Here is a 23,913-nt window from a genome sequence, read left to right on the forward strand (position 1 = left end):
AGTTTCAATAGTAAAGTTCATGATGTTCAACAAGTAGCAAATACCAGGGACATATATATCTTCAAGTAAGCTGAACATCTGTTTTCTTATGCAAGAGCCAAGTGGTTTAAATCCTTATATTTTAAGGCTATATCTATAACCAGAGTGGTAAAACCAAAATTATTCAAAAACTATTTCAAATGTAGCATTTGCTTTAAAATTAGCCACAGTCCATAGAGTACAATTGTCAGAGGAAGAATTTGGGGAACAAGTTTTTGGGCTTGTATCACTAACTAGCACTAAGTTCTTTAGCAGGATAAATTTGGAAATTTTCTGTCAGAATATCTATAAATATGGTCTAATAATTTTTCTGCAGAGTTCTCCGAAGTATTTTATTTTTTAAGTCAACAAACAACAAATATGACAAACACTTATTGGGTACCTATCATGAGTCAGGCACTGTTACAAATAGATACTGGGCACAACAATGAATATTACATGACCATGATTTCCATTTACTCTATAGCCTCATTCAAGGAGAACAATATGTTAATAAAAAAGGCAGTGAAGTGTTACAGAAATATTAAAAGAACCAATGGATATACAAAGGAGAAGATCAATTATATCTGAGGGAGAAAGAAAGACATCATAAGGTAGACAACACTTACATTGAGTTTGAAAAGAGGAGTTGATATCCAACATGTATTGGAGGTGGGGTGGATAAGAGGAAGCAGAGGCCAGAAGGACAAAATGTATGACACATTACATGAAAAAAATTCAGAATAGGCAGAGAGATAGAGATAAACATACACATAGACATAAATATGGATACACATATACATATGGATGTATGTATATATAGACATATACATAATACATCACGTATACATGATATACATCAAACATCATAGATATTTATATATACAAAACCATGGATTGGGGAGGGTAGGTAAAGGCACAGAAAAGGAATGCAGTTTGAGGTCAGGTTGGAATGGAAGGCAAAGACTATCCTAGGAGAGCTTTGTATGACATGTGAAGGTATTTTGACTTTGTATCTTCTAAGCCAAAGTTTCCCAAACAGTGCAACATGTCCAACTGATAGGTTAAATCTGTTCCAGGTACATATTCTATGAACAGTTTAGCTCTGGGGTGTCTGAGAGCATAATAAAAGCTCCCAGATGGATCCATCTGGACAAGGAATCTTATCCATTTACCCCAAGATATATATCATTTTCTATGTGTACCTTGATAAGGCAAGACGTAGAGACACACTCCAGTAGGTAGTAAAGAGCTATTTAAGACTTTTAAGCTAGTGAATTATATGCAGTTTAGAAGGATCACTAGGAACTTTATAAAAGATGAAGAAAATTTAAAGGCTAAGAGAATTGATAAAAAGAAAGGACAATTAATATCTCCAAGGGGGTAAAAGGATGGTACCTACATTGGGCTTCATTGACTAAGAGAATAATGATGCCTTTCACTGAGTTTAAGAATAAATGATAAAGAACTTTCATGAGAAGGATGAGTTAAACATTAGAGTCCTTGCATGTCAAATGCCAGCAGGACATAAAAGATACACATGAGATGCCAGTAGGAATATCAAATATTAATGTTGGAGATATGTGTACTTGAAATTAAGTTGTAGAAACTGTAGATAGAAACTATCCTGTTCCCATTAGGAACTTCCCTGATTGGGAATCACAAATATGTGAAAAAGTTGACTAAACAAGATAGAGGTTTTTCACCATGTGGCATAACCAGTCTGGAGTTGGATAGTCCAGGAGTTGATGTGTCAGTTACAGAATATGACCAATGACCCAGGTACCTTAGGCTTTTCGACTGTACTATGCTTTCTGGTGTTCTCCAGCCTTAAAGTCGTCACAAGGTCATAGAATGGCTGCTGTAGTTCTTGCCAAAACAGCCACACTCCATGAAGGAAGAAGGAGCGAGAGAAGACAAAGCACACATGCCAGTTGAGTTTAGTTGTTCTGTTGAATTTCTCAGAGATCCTATCCAAAAATTTCTATCTATATCTGAGTGATCAAAACTGACACGTGGCTGCCTTAATCTGCAAAGGAGCCTGGAATGGGATTTTTCAGCTGGGCACGTGACTGTGACACCAGGGTTCTTGTTCATAGAGTGAACTTCACCAACGCTCACCGTAGGCCAGCAAGAAAAAAGGCTTTTTATTTAGAGAAAGCGATAGTACAGAACTCCCAGCACATGCTTGGAGGGGGCAGGAGTGCCTGTGTCTGGGCTGTTTTTCAGGTATGTATCTCAGACTTAACTGAGTTGTCTAATTTCTATTGTTACCCGCTGGAATGCTGTTTCTTGTTTTGACCAATCTTATTGAAATTGTCTGTATTTCCAAATTTGGCATGCTCGTGCGACCCTTACTGCTAGCAAAAAAAAAAACAAAACAAAAAAAAAACAAAGGCACCCCCCTGTAGGCATCCTGTTCCTGTATATTCCTGAGGCCCTCAGTGAGCTTCCTGCTTTTGCTCTTTCCGGAGGCCCCTTATCCTGTTCTGACTAGACAGGGGCTGCCTCTGTCTTTTCCCAGTCTCAACTATTTCAACAAAATCAAAGTTCTGATAGAATGGAAAAAGGGGAGATTAAATATTGGCTTCATTACTAATCATTCCTGGCATTCAAACTGCATAGATTAAAAAGGGGGTTAATCACTTGAACATTTATTTTGTGAACATGCTGCTCCAAAATTATACAATTTTTTTGCGCTTTTCGAGGACTTTCACATACATTATCTCATTTGCTCCTCAGAACAACCCAATGAAATAGTAGGGAAGTAATGCTTTCTCAGTCACTTTTAAAAAGCAGCAGAAAAACAGAAAGCAGGGAAAATAAAACTAGAAGCCAACTTTCATAAGATTAGAGGTTTTGCCATGGTAATAAAGAACAAGACTGTCTGGTTTTTAACTGAATTGACAGGATGTTCTTTATATTATGTAGGCCCAGTTTTCTTCATCCTTTAGAAGGTACAGGAAATTACAGCAGTTTATTTCCAAGTTGATATCAACTTGAAAAAAAATCTACAATTTGCCTCAACAATTCAAGACGCAATATTAGGGTGCATCACAGAGGTACTTCAAACAGATGCTAATCAAATATGCTTTGGGGCAAGGGGTGTCAGGGGGTGGGTCCTCGGTCTGCTGCTTCTAACCCCTTTATTCCCATAAGCCACTTACTGTGATGAGAGGGACTTTTGGTAAAGTAGAGACTTTGTTTAATAACATGTTACCAGGAGACACAATTGAATGTGTATATTATGGATGAGCCATTCTGAAAGGACTGGGAGAAAGAAACCTCTTGCTTTGAGGGATAGTTGAGAACCTCTCACTATCTGGCCACAAGGACTGTCAGCCAGAGACATCTTCAGAGATATTGAAACTTGCCTCCAGAGTGAATCTGGACCCCATAGGGGTGACAGAAGTCTTGGAGGAGAGCCTGGAGGAAGAGGGAGCAGGGCACTAGAGAAAGGGACCCACAGAGGAGCTATGCTTTGTGTGTGCAGGAAGGCACCTTGATGTAAAAAGTGGGCCTTCGTTTACATCTGAATCAGCTAGTCATGCATTTGTTCTTTTCCTGGACTGTACCCAAATTCATTTCTAGATTTTGTGAGCATGAATACGTCCATTGATCAAAATAATAAGCCATTGAAAATAGTTTCCAAATATTATTTGAATCACAAAACTTGCACTAGTTGTGGTCTCCTTATTATATAGCTCAGCATGACAAAAGAAAGTAGAATCATTGATTAAGCAATGTATATACATATATCGAGTTTTTACAAGTACAAATTTCAGTTGAAGGAGGGAAAAGGAAAGAGAGTTGGAATGTGTTACCGTCCTCACAGCCCGGGAGTGGGTTCTTTTCAGTTTGTCACGTCAGCCGTGTTAACCTCCATGTCCATGGTTACAGCCAAATTGCTGTGCTACCCCAAAATTAGAATGCCTTTCCAGCTGATAATTTACTTAAACATCTTGGTATACTGGGTGAGATCTTTGAACAATCCAGACTTGAACACATGACCACATAAGGAGTGTCACAGGATGAGAAACAAAACTAGAACATTCTCTACTGCATTGGTCAGTAATCTTTGTAATTTTTCAGTTTGCTAGCATCAGTGCAAGAAGGCCAGACAAAGTTAAAAGATCTAGAATAAAGAAGTGTTGCTCAAGAAGTGCCTTTTAATTCTAGGGGGGGTAAGATGACTTCATACAGACACAGTCTTTTTCCCAGTGATCCATTCTTTCCTTTTGTCTGCTGGTGGTGTTTGATTGCTGGTAAACATGCCTTGTAAGTTAGTTTTCTTGGTTTTTACCCTGGCATACTACTGCCAAGTGTTTGTACCATGACTAAATTTGCTGAATAATGCATTTCTTCCCCAAAAGCCAATTGATATTCCTTTTGTCTAAGCAACTGCCCATTAAATATTAAATCATTTACGATTGTGATTATTACATATATAGCTTAACTTTTGACATCCCTTTTTTAAAAACATACACACCAATCATCCTACTTCTTCCAACATTCCTCCTTTCATGATTCATGCATTTCCTTTTCAAATACTATCCCATTTGCCTTTTAAATTAATGCTTAGTGAAAAATGTGCTATGACAATGTTATGAAAATAATCCTTTAAGAATTTTATTTTCATTAGCTTCCATTGTGAGAGTTGTTCTCATTTCTTGTGTTGTTCTCATTACTTACAAAGGCAAATTCATGAGCCAAGAGTCACAATTGTTTAGGAAATGGAGCCTTTCCCTGTATTTGTGCTTTTTCTGCCCGCTTAGAGCGAACACACCACAGACTTCTCTGAGCTGACCACATCTCAGGGGTCAGCTGGGTGCTTCACACCCTATGGCTTTCTTGCATTTTCCAAGTGGTAAATACTCTAGGCAGCTCAGGTAACTTTACAGATTGTTTTTTCTGCTTCTGGCAGGGCTTGTATCATCTTTTCTGGTTTATCTGTTCCTCCTGCCTTCTATTTTCTGCTACTTCCAACAGCCTAGAAATGCAGGATGTATCTTTTACTTTGATTCTTGAACTTCAAGTCCTTCACAAAAAGAGAAAAATGTCTGAAGTTAATGAAAGGCAATTTTTCCTTCGCCCACTGAGGAAATTGAAAATATGACCTTTCCAAGAGATGTATAGAAAGACAGCTGAAAGTCTGATAAAATCTGTCAAATTAAATGATCTCCAATCCCATAATTGCTCATCAAGTGGTTGAACTCATGAGGATTACTCAGGAGCCAGCCTATCTTGTGCAATTTGCAAACACTCTCTCCCTTTTTCCCTGTGAATTACCCCTTAGTTTCAGCCCCATTACTTCTCTCTGTTATCCTTCGACTTCACCCATTTGCTGATCAAATTACACATCAGTCACCAGGAACCTTGAACACCAATTTCAAGCACGGTGAGTTGCAATGCAGAAGCTTAGAGCGATGTCTCCTTTACCTGAAAAGAGCATCTTAATTTCTATGCTGAGAAGAAAATTTGTGTCCTATTCTAGGTTTAGCAATGACTAATAATTTAATGTGCAGTTAGCCTCATGTTTAAACTGTAAAATAGGAATGAATAATCCTTTTGTTGTGATGATGACAATGGAGAAAAGTCTTCTTATATGATCAGTAGAATAAGTTATAATAAGAAGGATAATAACATGAAGCAAAAGATTATCTAGCACTTTCAGCAATGCAAAGGGGTTTCACATGTAGGTTTCTTATTGTATATTTTCTTTTTTGTTGTTGTTATAAATTTTACTGATATGATATGTAACACACAATTTACAAATAATAATGCAATATATAATACTCTTTATTGGAAATTCCATATAGCCAATTGATTCTCATAGAATGCTTTCACTGATTTTTGCTGAACTTTTGTGTCTATTGCCAACCTGTGGGTACATTTCAACCATGATTTGACAAAATCAGACAAGGAATAAATGCTTGATTGCTATCTGGTTCAGAAAATAAGTTCCTCACTTTGCTGACAAATGAGTGCAGTTCTGAAATGAATATTCGTTGAATATTTTCATTTATACTAATAAAACAAAACAACAAAGACATTTATCAGAATTTAATCCTTTGCCAATGATGTGAGAGACTTCTTTGCTGAACCAGATGATATGTTTTAAATACTGGGGGAATATTTTCTCAAAAATTTTTAATCTTTTCTTATTTTGGTATCATTAATATACAATTACATGAGCAACATTGTGATTACTAGATTCCCCCCATTATCAAGTCCCCACCACATACCCCATTACAGTCACTGACCATCAGCGTAGTAAGATGCTATAGAGTCATTACTTGTTTTCTCTGTGCTATACTGCCTTCCCCGTGCCCCCCGTATTGCATATTTTCTAATTTGACTTCACAACAAACTTAAGAATTACATAGTTTGTAGATATTACAGAGGAGGAAATTTAGAGACTTCAGGTGACTTGATCAAAGTCACACATTTAGGAAGATTTGAAACTAGCTAAAACAAGGTCATCTGATTCTACTCCCCAAATTGTCTTTCTATGCACTCAAGATAAAAATAAAACAAAATAAATTTTAACTAAGTCTGTTTATCTTCATTCATAAAATTATGTTGTTCTGATCATTGAAAAATAGGCTCTAAGATTAGAAGAGTATTATAGCCCAGTCTGTCACTCCATCCATAAATCTTTCTACAACATATCAGATCATGTGGGTTCCTCTTAAATACCAGTGCCAGGGGCCTTCTACCTTGTACAGGGCAGCCCATTCCACTGTTAGTTTGGGTTGTCCCATCCTCTGTGGAGCCAATACTTTCTTCCCTTTCAGCATCAGAGCACCTATACTGTTTGCCCTGTCTGTGTAGGGAACTCTATCTGGCATTTAGTTATGTTCTCCAGATCCTTTTACCCTAGCTGACTGGGTAATAGCTCCATGATGGCTCTGTCTATATTTTAAAATAGGTTGCTTACCTTTCATTCTTCTCTCAAATAAATTTCCCCAAGTTCCCATGTGAGAGATTTACCTCCTTCCTCTCTAATCTTGGCATCTATTTTTTGGAAATTTCCTATATCAAAAAATAGCTGGTTGAAATCCCAGCTGTCTTCTCTCTGAGACATTGGAGGAGTCACTTAGACATTTGAAGCCTACCAACCGCCCTCTCCTGCCCTCCATCAGGGGCTGAGAAAACTGAAGCCCAGAGGTCTAAATGACTTATGTAAGGACACAAAAGTCATGGCACAGGACTTTGGGATGACCCCCAGTAAATATTATTCTATTATATCGTGATACTAGTGATTCTCCTTTCTTAGACCTGCAAATATGAAAATATGAAATGCTAAAAAGTGACTAGAGTGTTAAAACAATCAATGAAAGAGTGTTCTCAGTTGATTCAGCTTTAAAGTAGTCTTTAATGTACTATTTCTTGGGGTTGAACCCTGAAAAGTGTGAGGGTTACCACAGAAGCAATCCTTTCACTCCATGGCAAATGACTTCCAAGATCGTTACAGCTGTAACACCTGTGGGTCTAGATTATAGGTCAAATGATATCATGCATTCGACTTCCAGGAAAATAAACTTGCAAATTTATTGCTGAATCTCTGGTGCTGACCTATTAAATGACTTAAGGAAATATCTTGAATGTCTCCCACTTAACTAAAATCAGGTTCTCTGAGGTACTGTAAAAAAGAGTATTGTATGTTTACAGTATATTTCTAAGATCTTGGTACAAAGGAGGATTAAATACACAAATATTTATTAACAGGTATAATTGAGGAATAGGTTGTTTTGATTACTTCTCAAGCTTTCTGGCTAATTGAGCACTCATCTCCTTATGTAATCAAATTGCTGGGGTATTGCAAAGATATGCCACAGAATTCTTTTATGTGTGTGTAAATTGTATGGCTTTATTTTTAAACAATGTGCTTTTAGAAATACAGCGGTTCTACAAACTGAGATTTGGCAGCAAGATAACCAATAACAATATTAATATATTTTAAAAGTTTAATAAAGTAGGCACCCAGGAAAAATAGATCATCTAAATTTTACATAAGTAGAAATCTTAAGGAATTAATAATAAAAATATCAAAATAAGGCAATCAGAAAAATAAGAAGCCTGAGGTGTTTCGGAGAAATAACAGAAGCTTGAAAAGTATTTGTTAAGGTCACACCAAATACCTGAGTGGGGAAACACCAACCAGTACTTCCCAGGCTCTCCCCAGGAAACAGAAGGACGTGGGGACTGTACCTGCTTCCGTGTCCAGCCTCCATTTCACAGGCAATGAGTGTATCACCCAGGCACCTGCACCAACCTCTCTGCAGAGCAGATTCTGTTTTGGAAGAAGTCGGTACCCTGCAGTGCCCCACACCAACTTCTTTTAGGACCTTATCAAAAAGAGAAGTGACACTCTATTCTGAATAGGTTCAATTTAATTGATTTTTAAAATAAACAATGAGATGGAAGCTTCTGGAGTTCTATTAAAGGGCTTGTCTATTATGCCTTTCAATACCTACTCAGGCCATTCCAAATGACATTCCACCCATTACCAGTGAGTTATCCTTTCTCAAATTTTTGAGCAGATAGCAGATCAATATGTTAGTCCAGGTTTTCTGAAAAGCAGACTTCAAGATGGAATTAAATGCGCAAGGCTTACATGAAATGTCTGAGAAAGTATTAAGAGGGAACTAGAGAAGTCTGGGAGAGACCAAGATGACTGTCTGATGACAGGAAGCAGAGCGCCCAACTTTCTCCAGCCAGCCAGAGACACCATGCTCTGGAAATCAGGATACCTGGTTCTGAATCCCAATTCTACTCTGCTATTTAAAAGTTGAGTGACTGTGGACAAAGGAAACTTAACTGAAACTTCGTTTCTTTGGTAGTTGAATGGGAATTCTAATAGTGTTCCCTACTCTAGCTGAGCTAGTAAATGAAATAATGCATATAATTCCAGTTCAGTTCTTGCTAAACTTTCAATAAATCTAGCTATTGCAAATATAACTTGATTAGCTCATTTCCCTTCTAGATAAAAAGAAATGTAGTTTAAAATGTTATTTCTCTTTTCAGATGCAGCATGGAAGACTGAAATGATTAAATATCTTTATAACAATATTTAAAAGTCTTGGGCTCTGCAGTCCCAGAGGCCAGAGTTTGAATCACAATTCAGTCCCCCAAAGCCTGCTGATAAATTGAAAATTAAGAAAAATACTGAGACTTTCCTCATCTATAAAATACAGGCAATAATAATATTTATAGCACATGGTTGTTTCAAAGATTAAATGAGATAATAGATGTATTCAAAATGCCTACCCAGTAACTAGCACATAGTAAAAATTCAATAAATGGTATTTCTGTTCAATTATAGTTCACTCCTATATAGTATGAAACTTTCATGGTTGATGAGTTGAACAGGGCAATTTCTAAAGCTAGTAACTACAAATTCTTATTTTCATCATCCTTCTTAAAAATGGTTTTAAATTTCTTTTCTTGTTGCTATTCATCATTCATGTACTCAGTAGTACACGATTATTGAGAACATCTTCTTGCCAGAGTCAAAAGTGTCCATTGTAGTGACTTTGTGCCTTTCTTAGATTTTGCTTTAATATACTTAGGTGCTTGGTAGCCAGAGATTCAAATGTAACTGTGGTGTGTAAAATAAAAATAAATATATTGTGAATGAGGATCTGAGAGATTTTCCTCATGCAGAGTGTTAAGTTTGGGAACCAAGACTTCTATGAGATGCGTTTTACTCTCCAAAAGCTATCTTCATGTGCTACCTCACTCTGCAAAATATTTCCCATCAGAACCGAGTCCCAGGCAAGTTGCAATTGCTACCTGCAGTCCTGTGCACATAAAAGACACCAGTAAATGGTTGTTGACAGAATGAAATGGAAAGAAGTTGAAATTTAGTAACATGAAGACCCTTCTCTTTGTAGTGGAATAGTGTTAGAGACTAAATGGTCTATAAATGTCCACATTATTTTATTTCTATCAATTACTTCACATACCTGATCATGTGTCTTTAGAAATTTTGATTTTCTTTCTTTCATCCCAACAGAAGAAAGAAAACTTTGCTAATCCTGTGACTTCCTCTGTAAGGACACATTCCTGGGTCTGATGAGACAAGTATTGGCATATGAGCCTACTTTTTAGTCATGCAAGCATCAATATCTCTCTACTTATTTGGCTTTAAAAAGGTTTGTGAAGTGTACATCTGGGTATTCTCAGCACTTCATTTTCCTTCTCTTCCAAGTGGCATTTAATACTAAAAAAAAAAAAAAAAACTGATCGGAGGTTTAGAATTATTCTTGGCCCATTGTGTTTCCATGGTTACAGGTCTGTGTTGTTCGTCTTCTGAATTCAGCCTCAATGACATGCGTTGCCTTTGTGACCCATAGTTATTAAATCTTGATTACTATGTTCCATCTGTCTTGGCCTCTTACTTACACACTACAATTGCTGCTAACCGAGGCAGACTTCCTACATGGTGATTGAAGCATCTGAACACAAACACTACTTTTTCAATATTTCTCACCTCTCATGACAAAGTCCACGCCAAAATAACTGGCACTTTTCAAGTTACTGTTGGAGGAAAGCAACATTTCTTAACGTCTTTTGATGGCATTATTCCTTCATAGTTCTCTTCAATCTATGATTAATTATCCTGGACTATTATTTGTTGGCTTATTTGCCTGATTGTTTGTTTTATTACCTGTGTAATGAACAGATTAATGTAAAAATAGAAAACAATGATGCCATGCCACCAAATTAATAGAATATTACAACACAAAGAGAACATATTTTAAAAATAAAAGTATATTTCAAAATAGACTACTAGTGGCTACCAAACTAGTGTTTGAAGGGGGTTTGGGGTGAGTGGAATGGGTAAAGGGGGTCAAATATATGGTGATGAAGGTGAACTAGATTAGGGCTAGTGATCACTTTGTACTATAGACAGATGTTGAATTATATGTACATGTGTCCATCTGAAACTTTAAAAGAAGCATAATTAAAGTAATTTGGAGCGCCTGCTGCTCTTTGTGAGTAAATTTTGGAAAAATTTAAATAAAAGAAGTAAAGTAGAGAAAAATGAAGCAAATTATCAAAAGAAGGTAATTAATTGAAAAGCAGTCTGTCGGGATTCTGCACAGCTGCATGTAACAGTAGCAAGAAAAATAACAATGTTTTAAATAAAATAGAAGTTTATTTCTCTCATAAAAGGACTCTAAGAACAGGCAGTTCCTGGAGGGATGGCAGCACCATGATCATTAGGGACCCAGGCTTCTTATTTCTTGCTGCCTCAGAATCTTTAGCAGGTTGATTTATGATGGTTGCTAGAGTTCCAGCTCCCGTATCCACATTCTAGGCAACAGAATAGAGAAAGGGGAGACTCCTTGAAACTACACTCATCATATGCACTGCACTTACATCCCTTTGGTCAAATTTAGTTATACGGTCACCTGTAATCGCAAAGGAGTCTGGGAAAGTAGTCTCTTAAATGGCTGCAAGGTGACCAGCTAAAAATCAAGATTCTGTTACTACAGAAGAAGAGGGGAATGGATATTAAGAGCAACTAGCAGTCTCTATCAAACTTGTAAAAAATTATAGCACAAGGAATATAAGGAATGCAGTGAACAATGGATACTACAGACTAAATCATATTAAAATAAGTGCTGCAGCACCAAAAAAAAACCTATTTCAAATATTCCTTCATCTTTAAGGAATGTTTGCCAAATTAAATTTAATCTCTTCCCCTTCTCATCTCTCATAACATCATCTGTATTGTCAGTAGCTAATTTGATAAGATAATTGACATTATTGAACATACTAAGTGCTAGACAATGAGCTAAAGTCTTTAATGGATTTTTTTACACCCTCCAGCCAACCTTTTCAGGTGGTTATAATTCTATTCCCATTTTCTAGAAAAAAAAATTTAAGGACATAAGTAATTTGACCAAGGGCACAGAAATATTAAGTGATGAAGCCAAGACAAACGTAGTCGATCTGACCAGGGAATTCTGTCCTCACTGAGCTCCAGCACTCTTCACTTACTGTAATTAGCACTTGTCTCTTGTGCTACTTTAATATACAATTCTTGTTTCCTTCACCCTCTGCTTCTTACACCCAGTCACCCTTGTCTACTCATTTTCTAGACAGCATTCAGTAAATAACCTGACCTTTCTACTTCGAAACAACCTTGGGTGAGTGTGATCACCGTCTTACCCTCCCTCTCCAGTAACTAATATAGCCCCTCACATGAAGTAGTTGCTTGCTCAATAATTAGGAGCAGAATAAAAAAAGGCTAGAAGAAAGTCACGGGTGATATACTGGAGATTGGTTTCAGGCAAATGATGGAGGAAGAAATAAAGTGTGAGCAGAAATTTAAAAAAGAAATGTTGGGTCACTCAAACACCCTTGAGTTTTACATTAAAAGACCGGAGGTCGAATAAAGGATTAGCAGGATTTTAGTGCAATTTTGGTTTTGATTGTTTAGTTTTTGTTTGCTTTGACTTTATCACCTGAGAATATTGAGAGTGTTTGAGGGTATAAAAAAACCTGCAGTGATGGGAAAAAGATAACATTTGTAAGAGAGAGGACAAAATGTGAAAGTCACCCCAAGGGAAGGGGGTCAAGGTCAGATGAGGAGACAGATGAAGAGCAGAACCTTAGCTAAGAGAGAAAAATCCATTTTCCTGAGCTACATGGAAAGATAGAGGAACAATAACTGATCTCTGCAAAGACCTGGTTAGGCACCATTGTTATTTGAGGAATTGAGGAGTGAAGTTATATAAATGAAAAGGAAGGACAGGAAAAATGCTGGAGGCCAGCCAAGAAGTGGCTCAGGAACTAGACATTAGTCTAGTTAGGTTAGGAGGTTAGGCACAGAGAAGTCATCAAAGAACATCGCTACAGAAGGGCAAGTGAGGGTGGCAGCAAGAGTCTTAGAAAAGAGCTACTGATGAAGTCACAAGGGGAGGGGAAGCAGCTAACATAAAAGGAACAAGACAGGTGAAGACACAGGGTCCTGGAAACAGGGTCAGGGTGTGTGGGGGAGAAGACCAGGTGTATGTGGGAGACGAGAGGTGAGGAGCCCTTTCCTCCAATTAACGTTCTGTAGTCAGGTCATTGCATGAGAAGGTCATTTGAAAACATGTGCTATTTTAGCATCTGAAGAGGAAAAGGAGGACATCCTGTACAAATAAGTCTTTGAGAATATTCAAAGCAGCAGCATATTGTTTATTATCATATTTCATAATCACAGAGTCATTATACCCAACTGACATTTTTATCAAGTACTCCTTTTATTTTTCTCACCACAGCTATATTTTACTTCCATGATACTGTTTATAAATGCATCCCTTTGGTTAAATGGAATCTTGAACTATTGCTCCATGAAATCATGAATGAATCAGCATCAACCGCAGACACAAGGCCAAAGTGCCACAAATGGTGACTTTTCGCTGTGGTAATGCAGACGCTGGATTTCTCCATCGAGAGAGCCCAGTGGTTTCAGTACCATTATAGCACTCATGTTGAATTATTTGCCCAACATGGAATGGATTTCCAATCATTTAACAGTGGCCATTCATCTGGTCTCCTTTGTGGTAATGAGCAAATATTTTCAAGAAGTTGGGAATAGCTTTAGAAGACCTTAAAGTAGCATCAACAAAATTCAATACATCATTCAAGAAAATATTTACTGAGATCTTATTATGATCCTGACAGTGTTGTGGGTGCTGGGAATATAGTGGTGCACAAAACAAAGTTTCTGCCATCATGATGCTTATATGCCAGTACAGAGAGCAGGCACCAAATAAATAACTCAGTATGATGTAATATATGGTATATTAGTTGAGAGTAAGTGCCGTAAGAAAATGGAAGGAGGAAAGAATAGGACAGGTGAGGTAGGAGTACTGAGGGAGAACATTTATTCTTAAAGAAGGGACAATAGAAGGCTTCCTTGTGAAGGTGACAGTTGAGCAAAGATCAAGAGTTGAGACAATAAACTAAGTTATCTGTGAGATGCAGTTAAGTGGGACCGGAAATAACAAAAGATCCTAAGAGATCTTGAAGTCGGAGCCTGTGTGGTCCGAGAAATCATGGGGTTGGAGGAGGAAGCTCTTGTAGGGCCCTGTACACCATTAGAATAGGGAAGGCCCCTGGAAGGTTCTGTGCAGAGGAATGGCATGATTGGGCTCCCATTTTAAAAGAATCACTCTGGACACTGTGTTGAGAACAGTGAATGGCAACAGTGAAGTCAGTTGGATGGTGGAAGGGCTGTGTGCAGTGTTCTTGAGTTAGAGACTGTGGAAGCTTTCTCCAGAACAGCAACAGCAGAAGAGACAGATTTCTGGGTCAATTTTGGATATCCTTATTTGTTAGTGGATGGGATGTGGGATATGAAAGAAAGAAGTCAGCAGTGACTTATTATTGTCCTCATGAGCTACTGCAAAGTCAGAGCTGCTGTTTGGTGCAATCGAGATGACTGCAGGAAGAGCAGGTTTGTTGTGTTGTTGATGTAGAAGGTTCAAAGATAATAAATTGGAATGTAACGTACACCATAAAGTTCTTCCAGGAGGCTCAAATTAGCTAAAGGAATAGGGCATTGAGGCATTTATCCCAGTCCAGTTAAACTGAATGCTCATCACACCCAGACTCCTGCAACCAAGGCCAATTCCTTTTGCTAAAAACAACATAGGAGGGACAGGCCCTAGGCCCCATATCCTCTTATCTGTCACTTGTGGTCTTATAGGAGATTCCTTTCTCAGCCAGGGGTTCTTCCTGCAGGCTTGGGGACAGGAGGACATAAGTCTAATTGCTCCTCTTGCAGTGGGGTTTCATTAATGGTGAGAGCCAGTAACATTTTCATAGCAACAAAGGGTGGGTAGTGATAACCAAAAATTGGAGTTGCTCTCAGATTTTTGTTGAAACAGGGATAATATACAGGTCTTTGAGTAAAACTCAAGGTTTTTATAATCTTGTTCTTTCTCCTGCTTCAGCATCAGAGTAAGGACCTGTACCCTGTTGGTCCCACCCACCATCATCCCCCATCCAACGTTGTTCCATCAGTAACAGGGGCTCACTTCTAATTTTCTAATTTGCTTATTTGTTCCCGAGAAAAATATAAAAATATAATGCAATAATGGATAACTTCCTATTGGATTAACTGAATAACTTAATGAAGCAAAGTTAAGTGATTCTAGAATAAAGTATTTGCTGCTGTGTAAAAGGTATATCTACTTTTCTTTATTCCATATACTGTCTGACTAACCAAAATATCGTTAACTTCTCCTATTTCCTATTCCCCCTTTCCAAAGGAAACAACCTATATTCTATTTTTTTTAAAAATCTCCCAAGCTGGAAATGTTCCCAAAACGGGGTACATACTAACACTTACGGGGAATGGCAGGATACCTCTGAAAGGTCTGAGTGTTCCGTAGTGTCCATACAGCCAAAGTCCCCAGGAGCCTTCAGGTATCCTCACCTCACATTTAAGTAGCTCGTTTTCCCAACTAGTAGATCTGCCTTGGCTGAACATTTAAATGGCTAAGGGTCTCTGCAACATTATCAAATCTTCAATTTACTGCTCTGTTATCTACTCTTTGCTCATCCACTGTAAGAGATAAAGGCCTCATGCTAATCTACCAAAGATGCCTCTGGCTTTCATGCTTAGCCTGTAACTGCTTGTCAGTGAACGTAGGATTCTTCTTATCCCTACGCAGGGTGTCAGGGCAGCTTAGTCATAGCCAGCAATAACCAGCCAACTCCACTGTCTTTGAGGTATTGTTCCCTTCCTATATTTCAAATAACTAAATCATCACAACAGCAAGGGTAGTTCACTCCACTGAGATGTTGTCCCAAGTCACCACTGGTGAAATCTTTAGAAACTGGGTACCATATTGTACAAGGGACATTTGTGTCCCCCAAGTAACACTCATCTAGTCCTTTTTGCCTGCTAGGTTAAGAATGAGCTGGTCCCCAAACCGACCTATATCACCTGTTCCTCAGACTACTCCTGGCACCACCTATGTTAGTTCAGACTTCCAAGAAGCAGACACCAAAATAGCAGTCGCTGTGCCAGAGATTTATTGCAGAAATGCCTGTGAAGCAGCCAGAGGGTGAAGCTGGAGAAGACAGAGATAGAATTCAGATGAGTTAAGACTAGACCACTAGAAAGAGGATGAGGTAGGAAGATTCTTAGACTGCAGTGCAGTTTTAAGAAGGTTCTGGCCAGGATGAAGAGTGTCCTCGAGCCAGTCATACAGCTGAGGAGTCCGGCAGGCTCCCAGGAATGGGTCTGCCTTCCTCCTCCTCCTAACCCCGCCGTTCGCAGTCACTAAGTGAGAGCAGCCCATGGGAAACATGGCTGTTAATGCAAATGAGGTGGTGGATCTAGAAGGCTAGATGCTGGGGCCGTCAATCAATTCTGCTCCCAGCCGCCGGGGCGGGAAGCTGTGCTGCGAGAGCAACCTGCTGACTAATCTATGTACATGCTGCCCTCTAGAGTTCTGCGAGGCACAACCCCTAGGTGTCTCTGACTCATAAATACCCAGGGCACAAACTCACCTGTCTTCAAAAGTAAACAACTCCATCCCTTCCTCATTCTCACTCATGAGACCTTGCTTCCTATTTCACTGAAAAAAAAAATAGGCACAATACAAAGGAACTTACACATTTTGTCACAATGCATGCGCTTCTTCCCTCCTGCCACTGTGGAGAAAACATCCCGTGTCCAGCAAAGGCCCCCTCCTGCACCTGACTAAGGTGCCACCACCTCTTACCTCCCAAAGATGAAGCTCCTGCACATCTTATTCTCTCTCACTTTCTGCATCATTGATTTCCCCTCCTTTGCCAGGTCATTCCCATATATATAAACATGCTCTTATTTATCTGTAAAGATACTGTGACCCTCATCCCCTTCTAGGTACTAGTCAATGTATCTGTTTCCCTGTGCATTAATACTTGTTTCTAGATCCTCTCCTTACATTCTCTCTAGCACCAATCAGACTATTTTTCCCCACAATTCTATCAAAACAGCCCCTAACCTGGTGTGTTAGTCTGGTAGAGCTGCCATATTAGAGCACTACAGACGAGGTGACCTAAACAACAGGAATTTATTTTCTCACGGTTCTAGAGGCTACAGGTTTGAGATCAAGGTGTGTGCACGGATGGATTCTTCTAGGGCCTCTCTCTCGGGCTTGCAGACGGCCATCCTCTGGTGAGTTCCCTCTGTGCATGACACATCTGTATCACAAATTCCTCTGCTTATAAAAACACCAGTCATGTGGGATTAGGACCCACTACAATGGCCTCATTTTTATCTCATTATCTCTTTAAAGACTTTATCTCCAAATACAGTTACATTCTGAGGTGCTGGGCTTCGAACTTCATGAATTTTAGGAAGCCACAGTTTAGCCTATAACACATGGTTACCAACAACTTTCATGTTGCTAAAATCCAATGGTCAATTGTCAGTGGTCACCTTACTTCAGCAGTGCACTAGATTTCACACAATTTGTAACAACCCTCTCTGAAACACTCTCATCTCCTACCTCACTGATTCTGCCTTCTTGTTCTTCTTGGGCAATTCCTCATCAGCATGATCCTTAAAGACCAGAATGCTCCAGAGCCCAGTCCTTGGAGCTCTTCCTTACCTACACTTATTCACCAGGTGGTATCATGTGGTCCTATTTTTTTATATTTAGGTACATACCGTAAAATGCACAAATCTGAGTGCACAGCCTGATGGCTTTTGGCATGTGCGGGCACTCATGTAACCATCATCCAAATCAAGATGTCAACATTCTCACTAATTTATTCCCTTCACCTATTTCACCATCCCTTTCTCGCTTCCCCTGTGGCAACCACCAGTCTCTTCTCTGTCTTTGTGAGCATATTTCAGTTTCGTTTTGTTTTTTAGATTTCACATATAGTGAAATCATATGGCAATAGTGTTTCTCTGTTTGACTTGTTCACTTAGCAGAGTACCTTCTAGGTCCATCCATTTTGGCTCAAATGGAAAGATTTCCTTTTTTTTTCTGGCTGAAAATATTAATATTCCATTGTATATATGTACCACATCTTTTTTATCTGTTTATCAGTGGACATTTATGTTGTTTCCATATTTTGGCTATTGTAAATAATGCTACAATAAACATAGGAATACATATGTCTTTTCAGATTAGTGATTTTGTTTTCTTCAGATAAATTCCCAGAAGTGGGATTGCTGGGTTGTATGGTATCTTTATTTTTAGTTTTCTGAGAAACCTCCATACTGCTTTGTATAATGGCTGCACCAATTTACCATCCCACCAGCAGTGTATGAGGGCTCCCTTTTCCTTATGTCCTTACCAACAATTGTTATTTCTTGTCTTGTTGATATTAGCCATTCTGACCAGCATGAGGAGATATTGTGGCTTTGATTTGCATTTCCCTGATGAGTAATGATGCTGAGCATCTTTTCAACTGTCTGTTTGGCCATCTGTATGTCCTCTTCGGAAAGATGGCTATCCAAGTCCTGTGCTCATTTTTAAATAAGATTATTTGGGATTTTTTAGTGTTGAGTTGTATGAGTTCTTACATATTTTACATATTGGGCCCTCATCAGATATATCATTTGCAAGTATATTCTCCCACTCAATAGGTTGCCTTTCATTTTGCTGATGGTTTCCTTTGCTGTGCAGAAGCTTTTTAGTTTAATGTATCCCACATTTATTTTTGCTTTTGTTTCTCTTGCCTACAGAGACATATCTAGAAAAAAGTTACTAATGCTAATCTTCAAGAGTTTACTGCCTATGTCTTCTTCTAGGAGTTTTACGTTTTCAGGTATTATATTTAGGTTATTTAATCCATTTTTGGTTTACTTTTATGTATGGCACCAGACAGCAATCCAGTTTCATTCTTTTACATGTAGCTGTCCAGTTTTCCCAACATCATCTATTGAAGAGACTTTTTCTCATTGTATATTCTTGCCTCCTTTGTCATATATTAACTGACCATATAGGTGTGGGGTTATTTCTGGGCTCTCTGTTCTGTTCCATTGATCTATGTGTCTATTCTTGTGTCAGGTACCATGCTTTTTTGATTACTTTAGTTTTGTAGTATACTTAAATCAGGAATTGTGATCTCCTGATTTGTTTTCTCTCAAGATTTCTTGGGCCATTTGTTTTTGTGTATGTGTATGGTTCCATACAAATTTTAGGATTATTTACTTTAGTTCATTGAAAAATGCCATTGGTATTTTAATAGGAATTGCATTGAACCTGTAATTGCTTTGGGCATGATGGTCATTTTAACATGATTAATTCTTCCTATCCACAAACATGGAAAAGTTTTCCATTTATTTGTGTCCTCTTCAATTCCTTTTTTTATAAGTGAATTCTTCATGTTTAATTTTTATATCAGCAACATTTTCAGCTCCAAGTAATAGAACAGGCGATTTGAGTAAACAGGATTTTTTTTTTGCAGGACATTATGTTTACTAGGCTCCCCCCTTCACCGAGTCCCCCCCATATACCCGCTCACAGTCACTGTCCATCAACATAGTAAGATGTTGTAAAATCACTACTTGTCTTCTCTGTGTTGCACAGACCTCCCCGTGCCCCCAACTCACTATACATGTTAATCATAATGCCCCCTTTCTTTTTTCCCATCCTTATCTCTCCCTTCCCACCCATCCTCCCCAGTCCCTGTCCCTTTGGTAACTGTTAGTCCTTTCTTGAGTCTGTGATTCTGTGCTGTTTTGTTCCTTCAGTTTTCTTTTGTTCTTATACTCCACATATGAGTGAAATCATTTGGTATTTGTCTTTCTCCGCTTGGCTTATTTCACTGAGCATAATACCCTCTAGCTCCATCCACGCTGTTGCAAATGGTAGGATTTGTTTTCTTCTTATGGCTGAGTAATATTCCATTGTGTATATGTACAACATCTTCTTTATCCATTCATCTACTGATGGACACTTAGGTTGCTTCCATTTCTTGGCTATTGTAAATAGTGCAGTGATAAACATAGGGGTGCATCTGTCTTTTTCAAACTGGAGTGCTGCATTCTTGGGGTAAATTCCTAGAAGTGGAATTCCTGGGTCAAATGGTAAGTCTATTTTGAGCATTTTGAGGAACCTCCATATTGCTTTCCACAATGGTTGAACTAATTTACATTCCCACCAGCAGTGTAGGAGGGTTCCCCTTTCTCCGCAACCTCGCCAACATTTGTTGTTGTTTGTCTTTTGGATGGTGGCCATCCTTACTGGTGTGAGGTGATATCTCATTGTGGTTTTAATTTGCATTTCTCTGATGACAAGCGATGTGGAACATCTATTCATGTGTCGGCCATCTGAATTTCTTCTTTAGAGAACTGTCTTTTCAGCTCCTCTGCCCATTTTTTTATTGTATTATTTGCTTTTTGGTTGTTGAGGTGCGTGAGCTCTTTATATATTTTGGATGTCAAGCCTATATCGGATCTGTCATTTATGAATATATTCTCCCATACTGTAGGGTATCTTTTTGTTCGATTGATGGTGTCCTTTGCTGTACAGAAGCTTTTCAGCTTGCTATAGTCCCACTTGTTCATTTTTGCTTTTGTTTCCCTTACCTGGGAAGATAAGTTCAAGAAGAGGTCACTCATGTTTATGTCTAAGAGATTTTTGCCTATGTTTTTTTTTTTTTTTTTCCCAGCCCCGGCTCTATGTTTTTTTCTAAGAGTTTTATGGTTTCATGACTTATATTCAAGTCTTTGACCCATTTCGAATTTACTTTTGTGTATGGGGTTAGACAGTGATCCAGTTTCATTCTCTTACATGTAGCTGTACAGTTTTGCCAGCACCATCTGTTGATGAGACTGTCATTTCCCCATTGTATGTCCATGGCCCCTTTATCGAATATTAGTTGACCATATATGTTTGGGTTAATGTTTGGATTCACTATTCTATTCCATTGGTCTGTGGCTCTGTTCTTGTGCCAGGACTAAATTGTCTTGATTACTGTGGCTTTGTAGTAGAGCTTTAAATTGGGGAGTGAGATCCCCCCCACTTTATTCTTCCTTCTCAGGATTGCTTTAGCTATTTGGGGTCTTTGGTGTTTCCATATGAATTTTTGAACTATTTGTTCCAGTTCATTGAAGAATACTGTTGGTAATTTGATAGGGATTGCATCAAATCTGTATATTGCTTTGGGCAGGATGGCCATTTTGACGATATTAATTCTTCCTAGACAGGAGCATGGGATGAGTTTCCATTTGTTAGTGACCTCTTTAACTTCTCTTAAGAGTGTCTTACAGTTTTCAGGCTATAGGTCTTTTACTTTCTTGGTTAGGTTTATTCCTAGGTACTTTATTCTTTTTGATGCTATTGTGAATGGAATTGTCTTCCTGATTTCTCTTTCTATTAGTTTATTGTTAGTGTATAGGAAAGCCACAGATTTCTGTGTGTTAATTTTGTATCCTGCAGCTTTGCTGAATTCAGATATAAGCTCTAGTAATTTGAGAGTGGAGTCTTTAGGGTTTTTTATGTACAATATCATGTCATCTGCAAATAGTGACAGTTTAAATTCTTGTTTACCAATCTGGATTCCTTATATTTCTTAGTTTTGTCTAATTGCCATGGCTAGGACCTCCAGTACTATGTTAAATAACAGTGGGGAGAGTGGGCATCCCTGTCTTGTTTCTGATCGCAGAGGAAAAGCTTTCAGCTTCTCACTGTTCAGTATGATGTTGGCTGTTGGTTTATCATATATGTCCTTTATTATATTGAGGTACTTGCCCTCTATACCCATTTTCTTGAGAGTTTTTATCATGAATGGATGTTGAATTTTGTCGAATGCTTTTTCAGCATCTATGGAGATGATCATGTGGTTTTTGTCCATCTTTTTGTTGATGTGGTGGATGATGTTGATGGATTTTTGAATGTTGTACCATCCTTGCATCCCTGGGATGAATCCCACTTGGTCATGGTGTATGATCCTTTTAATGTATTTTTTAATTCAGTTTGCCAATATTTTGTTGAGTATTTTTGCCTCTACGTTCATCAGGGATATTGGTCTGTAGTTTTCTTTTTTGGTGGCGTCTATGCCTGGTTTGGGTATTAGGGTGATGTTGGCTTCATAGAATGAGTTTGGGAGTATTCCCTCCTCTTCTATTTTTTGGAAAACTTTAAGGAGAATGGGTGTTATGTCTTCTCTGTATGTCTGATAAAATTCCGAGGTAAATCCATCTGGCCCAGGGGTTTTGTTCTTTGGTAGTTTTTTGATTACCGCTTCAATTTCGTTGCTAGTAATTGGTCTATTTAGATTTTCTGTTTCTTTCCGGGTCAGTCTTGGAAGGTTGTATTTTTCTAGGAAGTTGTCCATTTCTCCTAGGTTTCCCAGCTTGTTAGCATATAGGTTTTCATAGTACTGTCTAATAATTATTTGTATTTCTGTGGGGTCCGTCATGATTTTTCCTTTCTCGTTTCTGATTCTGTTGATGTATGTTGACTCTCTTTTCCTCTTAATAAGACTGGCTAGAGGCTTATCTATTTTGTTTATTTTCTCAAAGAACCAGCTCTTGGTTTCATTGATTTTTGCTATTGTTTATTCTTCTCAATTTTATTTATTTCTTCTCTGATCTTTATTATGTCCCTCCTTCTGCTGCCCTTAGGCCTCATTTGTTCTTCTTTTTCCAATTTTGATAATTGTGACATTAGACCATTCATTTGGGATTGTTCTTTCTTCTTTAAATATGCCTGGATTGCTATATATTTTTCCTCTTAAGACTGCTTTTGCTGTATCCCACAGTAGTTGGGGCTTTGTGTTGTTGTTGTCATTTGTTTCCATATATTGCTGGATCTCCATTTTGATTTGGTCATAGAACCAGTGATTATTTAGGAGCATGTTGTTAAGCATGCATGTGTTTGTGAGCCTTTTTGCTTTCTTTGTACAATTTATTTCTAGTTTTATGCCTTTGTGGTCTGAAAATTTGGTTGGTAGGATTTCAATCTTTTCAAATTTACTGAGGCTCTTTTTGTGGCCTAGTATGTGGTCTCTTCTGGAGAATGTTCCATGTGCACTTGAGAAGAATGTGTATCCTGTTGCTTTTGGATGTAGAGTTTTGTAGATGTCTATTAGGTCCATCTGTTATAGTGTGTTGTTCAGTGCCTCTGTGTCCTTACTTATTTTCTGTCTGGTGGATCTGTCCTTTGGAGTGAGTGGTGTGTTTTAGTCTCCCAAAATGAATGCATTGCATTCCATTTCCTCCTTTAATTCTGTTAGTATTTGTTTCACATATTTTGGTGCTCCTGTATTGCGTGCATATATATTTATAATGGTTATATCCTCTTGTTGGACTGAGCCCTTTATCATTATGTAATGTCCTTCTTTCTTTTGTTACTTTCTTTATTTTGAAGTCTATTTTGTCTCATACTAGTACTGCAACACCTGCTTTTTTCCCCTATTGTTTGCATGAAATATCTTTTTCCATCCCTTGACTTTAAGTCTGTGCATGTCTTTGGATTTGAGGTGAGTCTCTTGTAAGCAGCATATGGATGGGTCTTGCTTTTTTATCCATTCTATTACTCTGTGTCTTTTGATTGGTGCACTCAGTCCATTTACATTTAGGATGATTATCGAAAGATATGTACTTATTGCCATTGCAGGCTTTAAGTTTGTGGTTACCAAAGATTCAGGGTTAACTTCTTTACTATCTTTCTGTCTAACTTAACTTGCTTATTGAGCTATTATAAACATGGTCTGATGATCCTTTATTTCTCTCCCTTTGTATTCCTCCTTCTCCATTCTTCATATGTTGGGTGTTTTGTTCTGTGCTCTTTTTAGGAGTGCTCCCATCTAGAGCAGTCCCTGTAGGAAGCCCTTTGAGGTGGTTTCTGGGAGGCAAATTCCCTTAACTTTTGCTTGTCTGGAAATTGATTAATCCCTCCTTCATATTTAAATGATAATCGTGCT

At 38.2% G+C, this 23,913-nt stretch overlaps 1 protein-coding gene across 4 annotated transcripts in view; it reads left to right on the top strand.

The window, feature by feature from the left end:
* SLC13A1 (solute carrier family 13 member 1) overlaps nt 1-23,913 on the top strand; it is a 214,807-nt gene that overhangs the window by 141,160 nt on the left and 49,734 nt on the right. The window contains exon 16 of one of the 4 annotated variants that reach the window (XM_037023456.2): nt 9,049-9,843. The exons of the other annotated variants lie outside the window; for them this stretch is intronic. The gene's annotated coding sequence lies outside the window, so the exon portion shown is untranslated. Of the gene's footprint in view, nt 1-9,048; nt 9,844-23,913 lie in introns of those variants that run through there. 4 annotated transcript variants of the gene reach the window in all.

The sequence above is a fragment of the Manis javanica genome, chromosome 6 (genome assembly GCF_040802235.1).
Source record: "Manis javanica isolate MJ-LG chromosome 6, MJ_LKY, whole genome shotgun sequence".
NCBI classification, from domain to species: domain Eukaryota; kingdom Metazoa; phylum Chordata; class Mammalia; order Pholidota; family Manidae; genus Manis; species Manis javanica.